Genomic DNA, 7,535 nt, shown 5'->3' with positions numbered 1-7,535 from the left:
ATGGCAAGTTTACAATGTTAAGTTACTTTTGGGAGACCCTGTACATCCAAAGTCATCTTACTAACAACCTTACTTCCACCTTCATCCAACTTGGAGTTTGATTCATCATAAATGGTTGTCTCCACTCACCTTAGTGATATCCTTATTTCCACCATCATCCATTTGGGTTGGGTTTAGAGAAAAACGTCTTAATAACATTAAAATGTCGGGTTATATATAAAGGTCATGGAAACGTTTTAAGACGTTTTGTATGAAACACACTGTACTGGAACAATATTTTTAAAATGTTTTCAAAAAATATTGTAAAATATGTTTTGCAGACATACATTGCCAAATATTTTGCAAACACTTATTATAAATAACATTATATCAGTATTTGCAGTAGGTTATCAACAAATGTTTTTGGATGTTATGAAAACGTTTTACCCGACATTTAAACGTTTTCTGGCAACCTTTTGCGAATGATGTCAAAAACATTTTGTGTTTGGTGGGTAATTAACCCACGTACCTGCCCTAAATCCACATTTGGATTATTATTAGCATATATTTATATACTGGTATAATTATTGACTATCATTACAAAATGTTTACTTTATGGTTTAAATTCATCCAAAGGTTAGTAAAAGTAACATTTAGGCCTATGTAGGTTAAATATCATTTTTCCTGTCTTACTCTTAAGGGTGAAAATAAGTTGAATATTTAATAATGAAAATCAGTGAAAATATGAGAAGGCCTACATATTACATAAATTATCAGCTGATGTGCAACAGGACCCGCATTACAGGAAAGTGTGAAGACTAACCCCTGACAGTGTACAGGATCGCATATCACTACAAAATGATTGCAATTCACTGCTATGAGTCAAGAAAGAGTAGATTTATGTTTTTTTTATATAAATTTATATATTATGTAGGCCATCAGCGGAACTAATTTGTCCTTTTTGAGGACTTTTTTTTCAGAACTAGCCGCGGGGTGATTTGAAAGTCAGTTCATGCTAATAAAACTGTGATATCATTTAAAAACCGTGCCATATCTACCCAGACATTATATTATACTCATATAAAGAAGGCTGAACAATAATAATGGGCATTTTATAGATGAAAACAAAGAGTTTCACACAAAGAACACCAGATCATGGAGGTAGTAGAGACCTCCATGACCAGATTAATAGGTAAATGATTACAACAAATAACCAAAGATGATCTTGACCTCATCTCGTGACCTTATTCCCGAAACAATGAGTCAAATTAGCCTCATTTTCTGTGCCACTGTTCAACCTTGATGCAATAACCATAGCTCAAAATTTGGGAGTTGCTGTTGGGAGTTTTTTGTACCCAACACATTTAAAAGGTCATTCTGTCGTATTGAGGTTAACGAACTGTGTCCTGGTAGTTGAGAATATTCGACCTTCCACATATAGGTCTAGTGTATTAGCTGACTAACTTATGACCCCCGGCTTATGACATATTCCAGGGATATATTCAAAGTAAAATTGTTACTAGTAGTATTTGTTTTGATAGCTAAGCTTTGATCAATCAGGGAAGTACACTTCCCTGGATCAATTGAGTATCTTTGCTCTGATATTTAGACGGACGATCGATCCTATAGCAAGGTATGTAGACCTATATATTTTGTGATATTATAAATGCATTAAGTTCTTGCTGATAACATCTCATTTTGGATTGGCTATGCTATGCTAGCATGATATAGCTTTTATACCAGGGAAGCTAGTGGCACTTCCCTGTTTTACAGTGTAAGCCTACGTATACTGTGTGCATACATAGACAGCAGAGACTGTCTATGGTGCATAAGGGACCGTTCACAAACACTTGTTGGGGGGGCTGAAGGGGGGCCTAATGCCCTTTTAAGGGAGGCCCTGAAAAAAATGACCACAAATTTTCCTGGAAAAATTTAGTTTATATGCTTTTCTATGGGGTTGACCCATAATTTTCATGTCAAAAAGGGGCCCTGAAATGTGCCCTTGTGAACGGTCCCTAATGCCTTGGACAGAACGGAATCGCTAAGGGGGCTGGCATTTTCTTCGGAAGTGGGGGGGGGGGTCCCAATTATACTGGGGTCATACATTTTTGGAATGAAAAAAATGAAGGGAGTCACAAGATGACCACAGATAGTGTGTTTATTTTATTCAAAAAGACTGATTTCAATACAATTTTAGCTTGTTTAGGGACTAAGATGTATCGGTGGTAGTGGTGGTGATGGGTAGGGGTAATGGGGGGGGTCGCAATTTCATTGACGCCAACTTTTTGTAAATTTGGGACCCCCCCCTCCTTCCGAAGAAGACGCCAGCACCTAAAACACCCTGAATTCATGGTGTTAAATTAAACCGTCCAACGATATCCTGGTTTATATACCCAGCAAACACAAAACGTTTTCGACATCATTCGCAAAAGGTCATAAGAGGTTGTCAGAAAACGTTTAAATGTCGGGTTATATAAAGGGTATATTAAGAGTATAAAACGTTTTCATAATCTTGAAAAACATTTTTTGGTAATCTACTGCTCAGCAAACAAAAATGTTTTACAGAAAACGTTTAAATGTCGGGTTATATAAAGGGTATAAAAACGTTTTAATAACATTCCAAAAACATTCTTGAAAACTTGATACAAAACATTCTAAACAGAATGTTATTTTGGGGTTGAAAAATATTTTGCAAAAATGTTTGCCCGATATATTTTCAATAACGTTTTAAAAACGTTTTCATGACCTTTATATAACCCGACATTTAAATGTTATTAAAAGGTTTTGAAAAAACCATTTTAAGAACATTTCTGTGTTTGCTGGATTCAAACATTTTAACATAATGTTATTTAAGTATAGACACAATATTTGGCAAAAATGTTTGCAAAAATAGTTTACAATAACATTTTTTGAAAACATTTAAAAATATTGTTGTTGTGTGTTTTCAAACGTTATCATGACCTTTATATAACCCGACATTTTAATGTTATGAAAACGTTTTTACCTAAACCAAAAGCCAAAATATAACTTATTTAAAACGTTTTAAAAACGTTTTTGTGTTTGCTGGGTAGGCTCTTTCCAATTGAATTTGAGTTTATTGTTTCCCTCCCGCAACCAAAATTAAGAATTGCGAAATTTTTAATTATTTGATTTTTATTTGACATTTTCTCTGATGCTGAGCAAACAAAGAACACCTTGCACTATTATCAATGCAAACAAGAAATGTCTTTAAAAAAGACAACGCAGTGATTAAAGGAAACATGATGGATTTGCCTCGGTTCCGGAGCCACTGATTTAAAGGTAACAGGTTTTAAAGGCCCATTCGGCGATTTGCTCATTTGGACGATCGTATCGTGAGTCATCAAAATTCAGATTTTGGTACCTTTGCATTGTCATAGATGTGCTAACATAGTAATTCAGCTGAAAGCCATTAATTAAGACAAAATAAGACATGATTTGAATGGGCCACAGTTTTTTCGTTTCAAAAATACCTAATGACTATTTTATTTTTGTTTCTCATGCCCCAAACAGGGCTTTTATTTTCCTCTTGCAACAAAATGGCACATTAAAACATGGGAAATGATATTACAAATACATTACAAATATACGTTACCGAAATTTAAAAACAATTAATGAGATAACAATAAGACTAATTCATCGCCGAAAAGACGCAGCGACGTAAAAGCGATCCAGTCGCTGAATTTACACAGTGACGCATCAGGTAAAAGATATAAGCCGATACCTCACTGTGTCCCTTCAACGACCATTGGAGCTGTATCACGCCACCACGTCCACCCAGCAACGAATTCAATATTCAAATCAAATGTATGATAGGGCTCCACTTATTCAAGTGAAATTCTTCTTTACAGTTTCTTTTAGCACAATAATTCTCAAGTTTTTCTACATCAGCAATCATATTTTTAACAGCATTAAAAGACAATCTAGACTCATCCCATTTACATTTATAAACATAATATTTCACAATGAGAATGATTTGGTTGATTATTAGAGAATCCTCCGAATCTGTATCAATAAGACCATACAATTTAATAAAAGCTGTAAGGTCAGGTATCACATCAAAATATTCCTTAACTGTTTGCCACAATAAATTAACAACTTCACAATATGCAAAAATGTGTGTAATAGTTTCCCTTTCTTTATGACAGAACGTACATACATCAATGTCCTTCAAATTAATCTTAAAAAGCCAGGCGTTTGTTGGAAGGATGTTATGGATAATTCTATACTGAAACCACCTCAATTTTGAATTAAGAGTAGTTTTGAATGGCAAAATAAAAATTTTACAACACTCACTGTCAGAAAGATTGTATACTCTTTTCAAAGAAGACTGACTCACTGGTTCTTTCTTGATATCATCAATGAAACAAGAATAAATATATTTTGATCTTAATTTGATAAGTGGTATTGGTGTTGTGCCATTTGATAGGGTCAAGCCCTCATCAATATTATTAGGTCTAAAAATACCTTCATTTCGGATCATATCACGCCAATGTTTAGGAATTGCATCAATAAGACCATACCACTTAATAATATCAATGCCGCTAAAGTTGCACCCACCAAGTAAGTCAGGCTTCTTTATATAACCATTATCATCAAAGAAATCATATATTGTGTGGAAACCTGCTTCCCCAAATTTTGCATAATAAACAGACTGATTTCCAATGAGAATAAATCTATTATTCCAAATAACTTGTTGACACACCTCTTTAGCATTTTTTGGGTTATTTAAACTAAGGTTAGACCACAATAAAAAACACTGAAAATAAAATGGAGGAAGTATACCAAATAGTGATTTGGGATCGTAACTACAATTGAGAATATTTTGTCCCCCAAATTTATTCAAGTAAGATAAAAGGATATATTTCCAGCCAGCCTCATTTGGCATCACCAATCGTTTGAGCCACATAACAGATTGAGTATTGACCCTTGATTTTAAATCGACCATATTCAATCCACCTTCATTCAACTTTCTACAACTTACAGAGCGTTTTATCTTATCTGGACCACTCCAAATGAACTGATAAATAATTTCATTCACCTTCTTTTGAATCTTATTTGGCATTCCAATCATGGACGAAGTGTACAAAAATTTAGATAACCCAAATGTTTTCACGATAACAATTTTTCCCATAACAGAAAGATCCCTCATTCTCCACATATTCAAACATTTCGTAAGAGACTTAAGTTTCTCATTGTAATTCAAATTAACCATTTCATTATCATCATACGTAAAATAAATGCCCAACACCTTTACAATATTTGTCCATTGAACATCCCCTGGTTTTGTCGTACTATTGCGCATACATCCCAGCCACATTGCTTCCGTTTTATGATAATTAACTTTTAAACTCGAGAGGATTGATAATCCCTTAGTACCTGCAATACACATGTAACATCATTAACTCCATTTAAAAATAAACACATATCATCAGCATAACAAGAGAGTTTCACCTGTGTGTTTGGACCCACTTGAATACCCTTGATATCATCTCTATTGTATAACTGAATGCAGAGAATTTGAAGAACCAGATTAAAGAGCTGACAGCTGAGCGCATCGCCCTGCCTGAGACCGCGTTGAATGGGGAAGTACCCAGTTGACATTCCATTGTTCATTACACAACTGGTGATATTGGTATAGAAGGTCTTAACCCATTTTTGAATGGAGATTCCAAAATTGAATGCTTTCATAACCTTATGCAAAAATTCATGGTCAATTGAATCATACGCCTTCTCGAAGTCAATACACAATAAAATGCCAGGGATGTTCTTATCTTTTGTATAATACAACATATCTGCGACAGTCCTGACAGAGTCCCCAATGTACCTTCCCTCAACAAAAGCAGACTGATATGGGCCAATTAGCTTGGGTGTTACCATGGCGATACGTTCAGCGACAGCTCTGGAACCTATTTTTAAATCAACATTAAGGAGTGTTATAGGCCTATAATTTTCAACACGGCGTTTATCCTTACCATCTTTTAAAATGAGTGTAATAACTCCTTGCTTTTGTGAATTTGAAAGTTCACCCATACGATAATTAGCATTTAAACAATTAACTAAATACACACCAAATTCTACCCAAAATGTTTTATAAAATAATACAGAAAGACCATCATTGCCAGGTGATTTACCAATTTTCATTTTACAAAGTATCTTATAACACTCATCATAGGACAGTTCTCCCTCACACATGTTACTATCATCATCAGATAATTTAGTAATATATGGACTGTTCAAAAATTCATGAGCATGAGGTGTATTAAAATTCACTTCCTTTGGAGAATACAATGTAGAGTAAAATTTCTTAATTTCTTTTAGAATACTTTCGTTATCTACACACTCTGTACCATCATCATTAAGGACACATCTAACAGTGCTTTTAACCTTATTAGTTTTTTCAAGATTGAGGAAATATTTGTTATTTTTCTCCCTTTTTCAACCCAGTCAGCTCTTGATCTTATTACAATACCCTGTGTGACTGAGGCATAATGTTCATCGATCTCAGATTTGATGTTCTCCCAACTAGTTTTTGCCTCGTCAGTAGGATCGCTGTTTAGCATATCTTCTGCAATCTTGAATTTTTTCTCCAACTCTTTAATTCTTACCGTTGTACAATACTTTTGTGTAAAACATCGAATTTCAAATTTAATTAACTCCCAAAGTACTCTATGATCATTTATAGTATCATACTTATTAATCCACTCCAATTTCTTCTCCTTAAGTTTATTACAATAAATAACATCCTCACACAAAGAATCATTAAATTTCCAATATGATGGGCCATACTTACTCTTACTCAGATCTGAATTGTGACTATTTTATTACTTATCCTTCACTTTTAGATAATTTATAAACAATTTAATTTTCTTTGTACTTTCGCTGGGATCACTGAAAGCACTTAACTTAAGAGAAGTATAGAATAAATAATCTTTGAATGAAAACATGTCACATCTGAGACGAATAGTTATATTCGTCTCCGTTTAATGATTTTGTCACTGCAGGTTTATCTTCAATGTTGTCAATGTTGTTAATTAATATTAATTGAAAGGTCAGCACAGCATTAACACTCAATGCCTAACAAAACTGAGATTTTGTATGAATTGAGTTAGATGCTGTAGGCCTATTTGACTTTACTTTAGTATATTCATATAAAGACAAGTAATTGAAATAACAGGTTGCTGGAATGTTTTGTAACAATGTGTGATATCTGGTTTAGGGCCCAAGCCGGCAAATTTGTAATTGAGATCAAGGCAAAAATATGGTGTAGGGGCCAACAAAAATAACATTTAAGAAAATGGATACTACAAATCATCAGAACTCTAGAACCAAGCATGTTGAAGTATGGCGGTTGCCCGGTAGGGGTCACTCCCATTGTGGCATGTACACCATCCGCAATAATAAAAACGCGTAAAAAGGGTACTTTTTGTGGGTAGGCGCGATACGCGCGTTTCGTGTTTAGGGTGTAAAAAACATGAAAAATTGGGGGAAAAGTAGCAAAATTTCAATTGCTAATACGCGGAAATGAAATTTAGGGT

The 7,535-nt window shown here is 34.2% G+C and overlaps 1 protein-coding gene across 1 annotated transcript in view; it reads left to right on the top strand.

Annotated features, from left to right (window-relative positions):
- The first annotated feature begins 1,518 nt into the window (after positions 1-1,518).
- LOC140146807 (methyltransferase-like protein 27) overlaps positions 1,519-7,535 on the top strand; it is a 70,883-nt gene continuing 64,866 nt past the window's right edge. The window contains exon 1 of the mRNA XM_072168687.1: positions 1,519-1,612. The gene's annotated coding sequence lies outside the window, so the exon portion shown is untranslated. The remainder of the gene's footprint in view (positions 1,613-7,535) is intronic.

The sequence above is a fragment of the Amphiura filiformis genome, chromosome 2 (genome assembly GCF_039555335.1).
Source record: "Amphiura filiformis chromosome 2, Afil_fr2py, whole genome shotgun sequence".
Lineage (NCBI taxonomy): Eukaryota > Metazoa > Echinodermata > Ophiuroidea > Amphilepidida > Amphiuridae > Amphiura > Amphiura filiformis.
This window is presented reverse-complemented; position numbering and strand designations above follow the sequence as displayed.